The 14,513-nt window shown below is 39.6% G+C and overlaps 1 long non-coding RNA gene across 1 annotated transcript; it reads right to left on the reverse strand.

Moving 5' to 3' along the window:
• Positions 1-3,328: 3,328 nt before the first annotated feature.
• On the reverse strand, positions 3,329-11,058 carry LOC308677266. The gene is made up of 3 exons (XR_014028440.1): positions 10,909-11,058; positions 6,134-6,508; positions 3,329-3,415 (listed from the first exon to the last, which is right to left on the reverse strand). It is a non-coding gene; the product is annotated as an uncharacterized lncRNA (long non-coding RNA).
• Between the last annotated feature and the right edge of the window lie 3,455 nt (positions 11,059-14,513).

The following is a 14,513-nucleotide window of genomic DNA, read 5'->3' on the forward strand; positions in this document are numbered from 1 at the left end:
CTACAGATCTCTGATGTTCCAAGCTGGGGTCTTATTAGGTGTGGTTTTCTGTCACTTTTAGATAAATATACAATATCCATTTTGTCTCCCTCCTCTGAGTACCAGTCTCTTTAATTAGCTTTATCCAACCAGCCCATCTTAAAATCCAAGCGACCAAATCTTATGTAGTTCTTATCTTTATGTATGGTTTTTGTAATCCAATACATTTCCAATTATCAAAGCACCACTGAAAACAGTATCTTGTAATAGTTCTTCTTTTCAGGGGTCTTATAATGTAGCACCTTGATCCTGGGGAAACGTTGTTTCATTTCACTGTGTACTGTACTGTACTGTACTGTATATTGCTGAAATGACAATAAAGTCTACTACTACTACAACTACTACTATGATTATCAGCCAGCCAAGATTTCAGGTTTAATCACCTGAAAGCTTTCCAGTAACTTACCCTTTTCAAGATTAGCCAAAGGCCAAGGTTTTTCTTTCTCTGCAAACAGTTCTTAAACTTAAAAATGGAGCTCAGTCATTATATAATCCCAGGTCAGCAGTTTCACTCTGTAATAGATAGCCCAATGCTTTGTTCCAAGATGTTTTTTGCTATTTCTGAGCTTCTTGCCAAATTCTGAGTCAATGCAGCTATAGTTTTCTGTAATCCTCCACTAGATGTCAGTAGCTGTTCATTTTCCAACTTTTAAAGCAAAGAGTTGTTAACAACAACAACAACAACAACAACAACAACAACAACAATAATAATAATAATAATAATAATAATAATAATAATAATAATAATTTTATCAATACTTTTTTTGGTTTTCTTAGTTTTCAAATTTATCCAGACTGTACTATTTTGAATCTTATTTCAATATATTTTTGTTCCCCATATGAGTTTAATTCACCGCCTCTGTCAATGGGCGGGGGTGTAATCCCCTCCCTTCTCACTTTGGGAGGATTTTTGCTTCTTGGAAATATTTTCCAGGAATTCAGATACAAAATAGGAGAGAGAAGATTGAATTACTCATCCAGTTTCAAACAAGCTGTTCACCCTTGTTCTGGTTAGTATGTTTGGATTTCGGCTGCATATAGCTTTGGCTGGTCACCGAGGTGTGGCCAGACTTTCCCCTGTCGGATTAGAGGTTTTCCCCAGAATTATTGGGGTAACCACCATCGTTCTGTGATCATCGGGTGCCCCTCTTTCTTGGTTGCCTATTCGGGGCAACTTCACACCTGTTTAGGGTTCCCTGGCAGAACAAAATTAGCCGTGTGGTGTGAATCTCTGCAATCCCTTGACCGAGCGCTATGGTGCAAAACTGGAAGTCTCTCAATTTCTGATCCACACCAAGTTGCAAATAATATTGGTCAGGCTTATGATAAACAATTGTCTGCCATAATTTCTTCTCTTGTTAAATATTTGTAGAAAATTATACCTGTTCAATTGGACCAACCAGTTCATCTTTTGGTCCCTGGATCCTGGGTGTAAACCAAGTTTGAAGAAAGGAAAGTCCACTGGCAACCAAGTAGAAGGGGAATTTTTAAATATTGTTGACAACATACACCTGTGTTAAAGTCTAGGCAACCAAGCCTTCGATTCATCATACCAGATTGAAGGCTGCAGATCCACTGGACCCTACTTGGACTGTTGAACTAGTGCCAAACAACTTGGGCCTGAAGCTGCTGTTTAAAATGATTAAGTGACTGAATAGAAATTAGTACGTTGGGTGCAGAGCTCTGCAATCCCTTGGCCGAGCGCTACAGCGCAAAACCGGAAGTCTCTCAATTTCTGATCCACACCAAGTTGCAAAAGCTTATGATAAACATTTGTCTGCCTGAAGTTGCTGTTTAAAAGGATTAAGTGACTGAATAGAAATTAGTATAGTATTACAAACTTTCTGCCTCCCCCCCTTTTTTTAGGGACTGCACATGGCAAAGGACTGGGTTGTGTGTTATAGACAACTATTAACTCCTAACTGTATACTGTGGGAAAAGTCTTGGACTAACATCTATATCACATGGCAACAGCCATAACTTCTTCATATCTAGTGTCTTCTTGGATACTATGTTTTTATTTTTTAGTGTCTTTTGTTGCCTGTGATAAACCATATCCCTTGCAATATCCTATATCTTTTTTGTCCAAATTCCTGTCATGATGCAATGTCTTCTTGCACCTATATACAGTCTAGAACAGGCATGTCAAACTGCCGGCCCATGGGCCAGATGCATCACACCAAAACTGCACCCACCCTGTTATGTACTGGGCTTTTGGTACCACACCACGTGCTTTGCTGGAGAGCTAACAGCTCTCCAGCAACCCAGACAGGCCGTCTCCAGTCCTGCAATTAGTCAACCTTGGGCAGCAAGCACGGGTTCAATCTGATTGGTTGCTACCAGAGGGTTTGGCTATATATTGTGGCGGGATGCACCCCATGTCTAGTACAGTTCCAGCTTGAATAAAAGAATGAGTTTCTCTGTACTCAGCTGTGTGTCTTCATTCCTGCTCAGCAGAGCCCACGACTTAACACACCCCATTGCCAACATGGGGAAAAATTGTGATATGTTACGTAAGGTCACATGACGTTGCAAGTTTGACATACCTGGTCTAGAACATATTCCTATCTTTATTATAGATAATGTCCAGTTGCTCACATAAATTGGTAGCAAATGCCAGTAGCTGAAGTGCTACATTCCAGGGAAAACCCTTTCAGGGATCCCTCCCTGAAGGTATCTTCCGTCAGCCATATTCACAGAAGTGAAGTGAAATCCTATTTCATGGCTCTTTTTGCAATGGTTGTTATATGAATTCCACAGTCATAAGTGCAAATCCTTTTTTCTGAAGGGGCATTTTTTGCTGGAAATTGGCAAATAAGGTCACATGACTGTAGACCACTACAACAGTTGTAAATGGGACCTGGTTGCCAAATGCCTCAATTGTAATTACATGACTATATGGTAGTATGAGTGTCATAAGTGGAAGCAACAGACATAAGTGTGAGGACCAGGCATTTTTCAGAAAGATAGACTACTAGAAGCCAATAAATTACATATAAAATAATAACAACACTACTTCAATCTTCACTGCAGAGAAGCATATTTTAATTTGCAATAATCAACATGAACCATAACATTAATAATTATAGACTGCACAGAAAATCACATCAACCATTATTGATTTCCTTGGCTTTAGATAGACATTCCCTCCTCATATATCTTAAAATGAAATGTATCACATTTATAAGATACATTATAAAATATATTTCTTAATATTGCACCATCATTTATTAGTTTATAAAAATATATAGGATTTCCACTGAATTTAGCACTTTTACCCAAAAGGAATGAATCATCAATGGTAAAGCAAGCTTCTTCTTTTTTTTGGCCTTTGTTTATGATATGCTTCCTGCTTTGTGCTTCCAATTCAAGGAGTCTGCAAAGGAAAAGAAGAAAAATAATAATAAACCTTTATTGTCAAAGTACAACATGTGTACATTGAGATTAGCTGAGCCTCTCCCCGTGCTCCCTCCCCCCAACACACAGTGACAACAAACCCTCCATCCTACCACACCATGTGAACCAACTACACCACACACCGGCCTCCCAAAGAGCCTTGGTGGAGCAGTGGGCTAATGCCTCCTTAAGTAACACCAGCTGCCTGCAATTAGTGCAGGTTCGAGTCCCACCAGGCTCAAGGTTGACTCAGCCTTCCATCCTTCCGAGGTAGGTAAAATGAGGACCCAGATTGTTGGGGGCAATAAGCTGACTGTGTAATAATGCCGCTTGGGGGAGCGGGGCAAAAGCCCTAATAAGCAGGCATATACATAGAATGAAGGCTACTGCTAAGCTTGTTTTGTGCTTAAATTGTAAGCCTCCCTGAGTCTTCGGAGAAGGGCGGGATATAAATGGGATTAAAATTAAAAAAAAAAATCAATTCTGCATAGGTTCACGGAGATTATATCCCATTTAAAAGCCTAACAGCCCACGGATAAAAGCTGTTTTTCAGCCTGTTGGTACAGCTGGCTATACTCCTATATCTCCTACCCGATGGTAGGAAAGTAAAGAGATACCGTCCAGGGCGTGAGTCATCCCTGAGAATTTTCCTCACTCTTCCAAGGCAACGAGCCCTGGCGATGTCATCCAGTGGTGTCAGGGGACAGCCTACAATGTCTTGTGCTGTGCTCACTACCCTCTGTAATACTTTCCTGTCTGCGGCTGTCAGACCAGCATACCAAACCACAATACCATACGAGAGGATGCTCTCTATAGTAGACCGGTAAAAGAGGGTCATTAGCCGTTGTTCTACCCTGTTCTTCCGCAAGACCCTAAGAAAGTGAAGCCTCTGTTGGGCCTTTCTAGCCACCTGGGTTGTGTTAACTTGCCAGGTCAGATCTTCACTGAGGTAGACTCCCAGAGATTTAAAGGAGGAAACTCTCTCCACACAGTCCTCCCCGATGTAAAGTGGGGCAGGTTTCTCCTTTTTTCTCCGGAAGTCTAACACCATCTCTTTCATCTTGCCGATGTTTAGGTGCAAGTTGTTGTTACTACACAATATGGATAGTTTTTGTACCTCCACCCTGTATGCTGTCTCATCCCCACCTGTAATAAGACCCACCACAGTTGTATCATCTGCGAACTTGATTATCGCAGTGGATGGGTCAGATGATACACAATCATATGTGTATAAAGAGTACAGGTAGGGGCTAAGCACACAGCCCTGTGGCGTGCCGGTGCAAAAAACAGTAAGAAATATTAGAATTCTTTAAATTGTTCATAACTGGTAAAGCTTTTAAAAAAAATAGTAATAGCATAATGGTACAAATGAAAATGCAAATTAAAAATTCCCACTTTCAGATTCATAATGTGCTTTAATGATTAACACTGTTATTATAAAATATTTTAAAATATGAAATTAAAAGCCCTTGTCAGTTTTTCCAATTTATTAATGTTTATGAATAAATATAAATTAAATTACCATGAAAGCAATTGTTATTATAACAAGTACCAATACCATTGTTGTTCTTGTTGTTATACTTGCATGCTTCCTAATTCCCAGCAGTTCTGGGCAGTCTACTTATTGTATAAAACATGGGGTTGGAGTGGGGGGAAACCCAGGAACAAGCTAAGGGTGAAAATGACAAAACCAGATGGTCACAAAGAAAAACAGCCTGGGCTTGATGAAGGCTTCATTCACTCCCATCAAAGGCCAGTCAGATCTCAGGAACAACCCCATTCCAAGGGAAGGGGCTAAAGCAGAGAACGTGAGCTTTCAGGGTTGCAGGAGATCGCATTACTTAATTGAAGAAACCAGAGTATGGCAACCCTGCCAGATTGAGTCAGTCAGTCAGATGCTAAGGGAGATGGTTGGTCCTTCAAGTAACTAGGCTGGACTTTATAGGTATAATCAACAGCTTGAATCACAGCCAGAAGCATTCTGGCAACCAGTGCAGTTTGTAGAACAGAGTGTTACGTGGGCACCTAGAAACATGCCCGACCCTGCTTCTGATATTGCATTCTGGATGAGTTGAAGTTCTGGGTGGTCTTCAAAGGGAGCGCCACATGCAAGACATTGTAGTAGTCAAGCTGTGACGTGATTAGAGTGGCCCTCAAGGGTCCTCCAATCTATGAAAGTCTGCAGTTAGAACACCAGATGAAGCTGTGCAAAAGCCTTTTGAGCCATAACTGCCACCTGCTGATTAAGCAGGGGTTGTGAATCCAGGAAGACCTCCCCAAAGTTAATTTAAAAAATTAAACAATGTTTACTTCTAAAACTCTGTAGGACACTGGTGTAACAAAAATAAACTGTAGAGCATTAACTGATCAGCAGTAATATATGAAAGAAATGCAGAAGAGAAATTCGCAGGGGATCCATTTGGCCGTAATCCTATGGCCCCTGAGACTGGAATCCTCGCTCCCTCATCCAAGAGAATTCATTTTTTCCTATCAAAAATTGGAAAGGAGGGAAGATTCCCTCCATTATGCCTCTAATCCCTTGTATTGCTTGCAATGTGAGAATAATTGTTTGTAAAGTAAAAATTGACTAAAATAATCCTGGAAAAGAGAAAAATTTGGAGCTTTAACATCAAAGTCCTAACCATTAATATGAAACCAAATAGAAATGTGGGGAGGGGGGAAATCATGTTATTTTTACCTTGTGAGGTTTTCTGTCCGCATATAAAATTCATCTCTTGCCCATTCCAAGCTCCCTTCCGACTAGACAATCAACATACATTTTTTGCCAATCTTCAAAATAATGATAGTAGGCATCATTATATTGGGGGATCACACTCCCATGACTTAGGTGTTCCATGAGGTCCCAGAGCTCATCAACAGTCCTTACTTTAAGACGCCTGAACTGAATCAGCTGCCTAGAAGCCTGCCCAAAGCAGTTCATATTAGTATGTCTCATATAACGAAGGACTCTTTCTTGAAATTGTTGACTGCCCAAAACTAAATTCACCAACAAGAGGCAGCACAGCTGAAGATAAAACCATCTGCACAAGGACCCCATGTTGCTCAGAGATCTCTGAAAGCATAAAGAAGAGAAAAAAGTGGTGTGACTTGGTGATGTTGGTGACTGGCTGGACTCCATCACTGCGGCCCCACTGTCTGTCTTTGCTTGCCCGTAGCTGTCGTGACTGGGATGGGACAGGCAACTGTGCTTTTGCCTCTGCCTGCTGATTGGAGAGCTGGGGTGGCAGTCACAGTGTTCAGAGCCATCTGCCACTTGCAGATGGGGGTTCCTCACCCTTTCCATTCACCAGGGCCATCACGGTGGAGCTGGAGTGCGAGGTTGGATGGCAGCAGCTGAGCATGCAGCGGCCATAGCATGGCACCACCCCCTCCTCACACCTGCCCTGTTCCAGTCTGTAAAACAAATTAAGCCACTAAATAAAGATTAAATGCTTATAGTACCTTTTATTTTTAATTACAAGAAATACATCTCATTTTAGAAAGGGATTTAGAAAACTGAAATGCCAAGATAACTATTTCAGTCTCTCAAAGTTATGTAAACACTTTTCAGAAATTGAGAAATTACTTATTGAAGAGAGATAATTAGTAAAATTAGCTAATTTGCCAGTATGGTAGAGATATTAGGCTGGAGCCAGAATCTTTAAAAAAGAATGATTTGCCATGCTCTGGAAGCAGTACTGGAAATTACCATGGCCTTAAATTGAAAAATCTATTGGATTTGCCCAAACTGGACTGGACTATAAGAGCATACTTCCTGGGTGAGAACCAGGGAGGGCTGAAGAATGATCTTCTGGAGTGAAAGAACTGTGGCCTGGAGAAACCTTACAAACTAAACATTAATACCGGGTTTTGCAAGTTCCTTGGGAAAGATGAAGGTCTGTAGAATATAGGATTTGAAAGATGAGGGGCTTTATGGAGAATTACAGTATGGCTTTTAGGTGGTGGGGTGATGTAAGATCAGTAGGTGGGTAGTGACAATGTGTACAGGTAGTCTTTGACTTATGACCACAATTGAGGCCAAAATTTCTGTTGCTAAGTGAGACAGTTGTCAAATGAGCCTTGTCTCTTTTTAGGTTAGTAGAACGGTTGTCATAAATAGGAGTCAGTTGCCAGGTATTGGAATTTTGATTGCACTCCCTTGGGGATGCTACAACAGTTGTAAGCATGAAAAATGAAACAAACTGGTTTTAAGACAAGGACTGCATGTAGCAGGAAAGGCCTGCAAAAATGTCTTACATAGGTGAGCCAATGCTGGTGAAACATGTGATTGGAGCCAATGGCAATAGTAAGGAAATGAGGCAGTGGCGGGATTCAAATATGTGAACAACCAGTTCTCTGTGTGGATGCCACTTCTGGAAGACCATTCTGAGCCTGGGCAATAAAAAAATTAGCTACTGGCTCTGCCAAAGTGGCTGAATCCTACCACTGAAATGAGGCCATTGTGGGCCTCTGGAGGTGAAAATGTGGGGGTTCAAATAGATATTTGATAAGCAGAGAGAGAGAGAGAGACCTGTTTCTTATCTATGACTGTTGCAGAACTGACCCGCTCTGGGCTCAAGGACAAACATGTTAGATGCTCTGGTCTCCAACTGATGCCCGTTTATTTATATTTACACTTTATTAGATTATAAAATACAAAGCAAATAGTAGGACACAGTGGGGAGGGAAAAGGGAAAGGAGAGTGAGGGGGAGAAGGGAAAAAGGGGAAAAAAGACATTGACCTTTGACTTCCTCTGTTACGGTAGAATGAAGCATTAACAATAAGTCTCTTTTTTTTACTTTTCCATAATAGTATAAACTAGCCATTTCTAAAACAACAAATCAATCTAATCAGTAAAACACAAAATCAAAATTTCTTTTTTTTTCACCTCCAGAAGCAGTTTCCATGTAGAAACAAAAGCACATATTCTTTTCTTTAATCAAAATAGTCAGTTTAGCCATTTCTGCCAACTCCATTAGCTTCTGTAGCCATTTGGCTATAGTGGGAATTTAAATGTCTGATGCTGATGCCCATTAATGCTACATCTGTCTGTAATAAGATTGCATGCATCATGCAATGGTGACAATTGCATGGGTGGATCTTCTCTATATTACTTTCCATCCTTTGCTATGAAGACGCACTATTCTAATTTTGGGGTGGTGTCCCTTAGAAGGTTGTTTTGTGGGGTGAAATCAAAGGAGGAAGTCCCATATATATCACCTGAGCTTCTAGATAAAAGGCAGGACATAAGTCTAAAATAAGTCTCCATCTTTAATGATGGGGGGTGAGGTGTTACCCCCCGTCGATAGGGCTCGTAACTTGGGTGTCCTCCTGGATTCACGGCTCAGTTTGGAAGATCATATAGGAGCCGTGACCAGGGGGGCTTTTGCCCAGGTTCTCCTGGTGCACCAGTTGTGGCCCTATCTGGACTGGGATGCCCTATGTACAGTCACTCATGCGCTCGTGACCTCCCGGTTAGACTACTGCAATGCTCTCTACATGGGACTGCCCTTGAGGACCACTCGGAGGCTTCAGCTGGTGCAGAATGCAGCTGCACGAGTAGTAATGGGAGTGTCCCGATACTCTCATGTAACACCTCTTCTCCGCGAGCTGCATTGGCTTCCAGTTGCCCTCTGGGTGAGATTCAAGGTGCTGGTGATGACCTATAAAGCCCTAAATGGCATGGGTCCAGATTACCTTAGGGAGCACCTGCTGCCAGCATCAGCTTCCCATCGTCCTGTGCGCGCCCACAGGGAGGGCCTCCTTAGGGTTCCGCCGGTTAGAGATTGCCGTTGGGTGATTCCCAGGGGGAGGGCGTTCTCTGTGAGTGCGCCCGCCCTTTCGAACGAACTGCCGATGGAGCTTCGGACTGCCCCTGACCTTCGCTCGTTTCGCCGGGACTTAAAAACCTGGTTGTTTGAATTGTCTGGCCGGGACTGAGGGATTTTAAATTTTAAATTATATTAATTAAATCAAATTAAATTAAATTAATTTTAAAATTTTAATTTTTACTGTTATTATTAATTGTGGGCTTGTACTAATTTAATTTCATTTTATTCTCTTTTTTGTACTGTTTTAACTACCCTGTGAACCTCCCTGAGTCCTTCGGGAATAGGGCGGTATATAAATTCAACTAATAAATAAATAAATAAATAAATAAATAAATAAAATAACTGGTAAGACATTGGTACATTAAGAGAACAGCCTAGAAATGTAGGATGGCTTTAGATATCATACCGGAGAGCCAGTATTGAATTAGGACTGCAAAAGTAAAGAAGGAACAAAAGAAAAGGAAATAAGCACAGGTTCCTTTATTACCTAGGTTTATGAATTTAGGTAGTAAAAATCTCAACTGACATAATTGATTTTATATTAAAGAAAAGCCTATTATTATTATTATTATTATTATTATTATTATTATTATTATTATTATTATTATTATTATTATTATTATTATTATTATTATTATTAATTTCCAGGGCTTTTTTTCTCATTGAACACTCAGAATGGAGTTCCGGCACCTTTTTTGGATGGAACCTTGTAGGGTAGGCAAGGCGGGTTGTATCACATGTGTGAGTTCTGGCACCTTTTTCTTTTACAAAAAAGCACTGATTATTTCAACAAATTTGGGAAAAGGGTTTTCTGCATTATGTTCTGTATACTGTATTCCCATTCACTGTTGTTTCTCTCAGTATCAATCTACCTCAACTGTGAAAATGTATTTTTGTCAAAAAGATAAGATATAAATCTAAAATGTTAGGCTCCCAACTAAACATGAATTATGAAAAAGCAGCCAGAAATAGTTAGAAATTCTATTATCCTTCTTTTGCTTTTGAAATTCAGAATAGCTTTGCTACTATTCAACCTGCATTAAAATTATTAATAGAGCCTCTATTATTGACCCAAGGATTTAGCAGACATTGATTCAATGCTGTTTTGAGCTGTTAAAACTGTACTTCAAATATACTTAGCCCAAATACATATAATTTTGTTCATATGTGCATGGTTCAGAAGCTTTTTCATCAAATTTCCAACAGTACTGAAAAACTAGTTCATGTTATCTCCATACAGGTAATGCTAAAAAATATCTTTCAGGTCTTCACTGAGAAGATAAGAATGAATTCTCTGAACTTTTTGATTTTTACTAGTGGATTTCTCTGAAAAATAAAAGGTTGAGAAGACACTGGATTAAAAAAAATGTACAATGCAATGCTTTTGCATGGAATTGTTGATACACTAATATAGCAGCCCAGACTTGTCAGCCCAACAAAATTATCAACATATATGTCACTGAAAAGAATTATAGCTCAGATCCTTGATACATTTATTGAATACTCTCCTAACTCTCTCAAACAATATACATAGCAGTGCCCAGAAAGTTCTGAAATCTAAGTCTCTCTCTTAATGAAAGTCTTTTTAAACATCTCTTTCATGCAAGCAGGTGATAGTTGTGGTGAAGAAATCTTACTTACTGAGAGATACAGTCCTGAGTGCAACTGTGCTGTCTCTGGTAAAGGGTTCTGTTAACTGGAGTAACTGGAGTGAAGTCTTCAGTTGGCTGTCCCAGAACAGAGGGCTGAAGCTGCTATATATATGTATCAGCAGCTACAGGAATCACTAATGGAAAGGCTATAAATCCATAACCCCGCCTCTCTCCACCTTATCTTTCCAAAGTCAATATGCTACATACCTTTCCGTTCTACTGACAATGTGGGCACTGTAGATTTTTGAAATGATAACAAAGTTCATAAAAGTAGATCTGTAAGCCTAGGCATTTAACTCAGGAATAAAGTCCCACTTAATCCATTTGGTTTGTTAACTAGACTGACATAACAAATCTGTGGATCATACTAAAAATGTGTAGGAAAATTGGTTTATCAGATGTTAAAATAAAAGTTATTTAAAAGATTGATATGTCACCTTTCTGCCAAATAACATTTAAGGTGGCCTGACAATATATTATCAGTGTATGTCTAGAATCATTGAAAAGCTTTAAAAACTACAGAGGCAAACAACAAATGGGAACAATATTTTATTAGTGATTAAAGAAAAAAAATGCTTACCTCTAATCAAATAGACATTAAAACCTCTTTGTAAAAGAAAGTATTAAAATGTTTTAATGATTTAAAAGGGCAAACAAATATTGTCTGTAACCTGTAAGATCTGTTAAAACACTTTTGTTCATTCCAAGTCTTGTTGAACTGATTTTATCCATTTTTGCTGGGTTATTAATGCTCCTCTGGAATCTTGCTTTCGGTCTGAGAGGTTTCCTGCCAGGCAGCAGTAAAAAAAAATTAATTGATATTGTTGTTATTGTTATTATTATTGTTGTTGTTGTTATACTTTTCTTTTTTTCTTCTGTTTCACTTGGGTACCAGGGATGATTTTCAGATAAAGAGCAAGAGATATTGAAATCAGCCAGTTCAAATCATTACACATGCTTAGAGGGGAAAAATATTATTTTCAATTTTATCCCAACAAGAATGGCACTTTCAGCATTTTTCAATTTCTGTCTTTCAAAGCTAACAGTTTACAGGCCCCTTCAAAGGCACCTCATGTGCAATCAATAATGCATTCAAAAAATTATCAAGCCATGGATTTCTCCATGTACGAAGAGTCAGCCAGGTAAAATGTATTATATGTAATCTTCATGGTTTAAAGTAGAAGTAAGGAAATGAAATCCTGTAAGAATAGACAGTGAAGAAATGGGGAGAGGAGAGCCTGCGATCACAATTTATGATTTACTTAATTGTGAGATTTTAAATATGCTAGATTTGGTGAGTTCATGCAAAATGTCAAGGTCAAATCGAGATTTGGAAACCACAAATTTACACATTATAGTAAGCCAAAAGCAAACCAGGTTGTAGTTTAGCTCATTTTTAAATCTAGCCTGAAAGCAATTGAAGAAGAGTGACAAAAAAGAGCCATTGCTGACTTCATTCATTAATCATTTCATCACATTCATCACGCCCTACAAGATAACTGCAGGATGAATAGTATAACTCGACAATACTAATGCAGACTACTTTTCTGATATAAGACAAACACCACTTCTCTAGACAGGAACCTGACAGCCAACTGAGCTGTCTAAATCAAGGTTCACTTTTTTGGTCTACATACTGTCTTTCCTAGTATGTTTTAAAACACAGGAAGTGGAAGCCTTCACCAAACACATCAACCCCGTGGACAGATATATGAAGTCCACATTGGAAGATGTTAAGGAAAATAGTCTGGTTTTCCTGACTTTGCAGTACACTTTAAGGAAGCCTTAACATTGAGGTTTACAGAAAATCCTCACACATATCAATCATTACATTTTGATTCTCACCACCCACTGGAGCACAAAATGGGAGTGATCAGAACCCTACACCAAGGGGCTGAAGGTTTGCCTACCAGCAAAGGTAAAAAAGCTAGAGTCCCTGCACTAGTCATTGCCAACTATAGAGGGCAATGCTCATTTCCATTTCAAAATCATTGAGCTAGCGCTCTTTGAGGACATTTCCACAGTCATGTGGCCAACAGGACATCATGGAGCTCTGTTACCTTCCCACTTAAGTGGTTCTTATTTATCTACATGCATTTGCATGCCTTCAAACTGCTAGATTGACAGGAGCTGGAGTAAGGACAGGAACTCACCCGGTCGCATGGCAGTCCGGTCTTGAACCTGGGCTGCCAGCTTTCCATCAGACAAGCCCAGCATCTTAATTGCTAAGCCACCATGCTACCCCCTGAACCATCAGCAAAGAGGAAAAGAAAAAGAACTAAAGCACATCAAGGAATCCCTCCCAATTTGTGGCTATCCCAACTGGGCCTTCATCAGATCTAAAAAGTCCCAGAGGAACTATTCCATAAGAGACAAAGAAGAGAACAACAAAGCAATATTGTCACTTCATATGTTGCAGGAATATTTGAAAAGTTCAGGAAGATTTTCAACCAACAAAACATACTTGCACACTCTAAACCCAAGAATATCCTTGGGATGTTTTATCCTTGGGGTGTTTTATCCTTGGGATGGACAGGCAGAAGCTTGTCCATCCCAAGGATAAAACACCCAGAAACAAAATGAGCAATATGATATATATATATATATAGTACAATGCAGTGAGACATGTGCAGATCTGTACATTGGAGAAACAAAATAACCATTTCACAAATATATGGCACAACATAGGAGAACGAATCCATCAGCCATTCATCTGCATATGAAATACCAAGGTCACTCTTTTGAAGACAGCAAAGTCTACATTCTGGACAGAGAGGACCATTAGTTTGAAAGATGAGTAAAAGAGGCCATCTATGTTAAAATTGAACAGACTTTTCTCAACAGGGGGTAGGGGTGGGGATGCAACAACAACACCTATCTCCTGTTTACAACACAGTCCTTTCAGCAGATCCAAGAAGGTTGCACACCATCTGCATTCCAATTCAGGGCACCCTGAGGGGACAGATAACCCCCCAACATAGTCTCAATGACTCTAAGAGTTAATGACCAACTTTCAGAGTGCTAATAACCAGATGACTGCAAAGAATATAAACCATTCCATTCAATCAAAATTGAAGAGGTTTCTCGGATGAGAAGCGAAACATCTTTAAGATAAAAAAGGAAGTCCAGTTGTCTTTTGAAAAAGCACCTTTGGGATATCTCTTTTTGTTTTTTGTTTTTCATATTGATAATAAAGAACATTTAGAAAATGAAATACAAATCCCATAAAACCAATCAGGAATGGGCCATTCAAGTTAATATGACCTAGAATGGACCAGTTTTAAATTTGGTAACTAACTAATATTCTCTTAAAGTAGGAAACTTTCTATGGCCATCCGTAAATATAAAAAAACAAAGATGTATCATATGGATTTAAAAAGGGGTCAATGATTCAATTATGTAGTCATGCGCAGTCTTGACTCTTTTTTTTTTGACATACCCTATGGATGCTTGTATAGGGACGCGGTGGCTCAGTGGGTTAGGACGCTGAGCTTGTCGATCAGAAGGTCGGCAGTTTGGCAGGTCGAATCCCAAGTGCCGCATAACAGAGTGAGCGCATGTTACTCGTCCCAGCTTCTGCCAACCTAGCAGTTC

This window comes from Vipera berus, assembly GCF_964194415.1.
Source record: "Vipera berus genome assembly, chromosome: Z".
NCBI lineage: Eukaryota > Metazoa > Chordata > Lepidosauria > Squamata > Viperidae > Vipera > Vipera berus.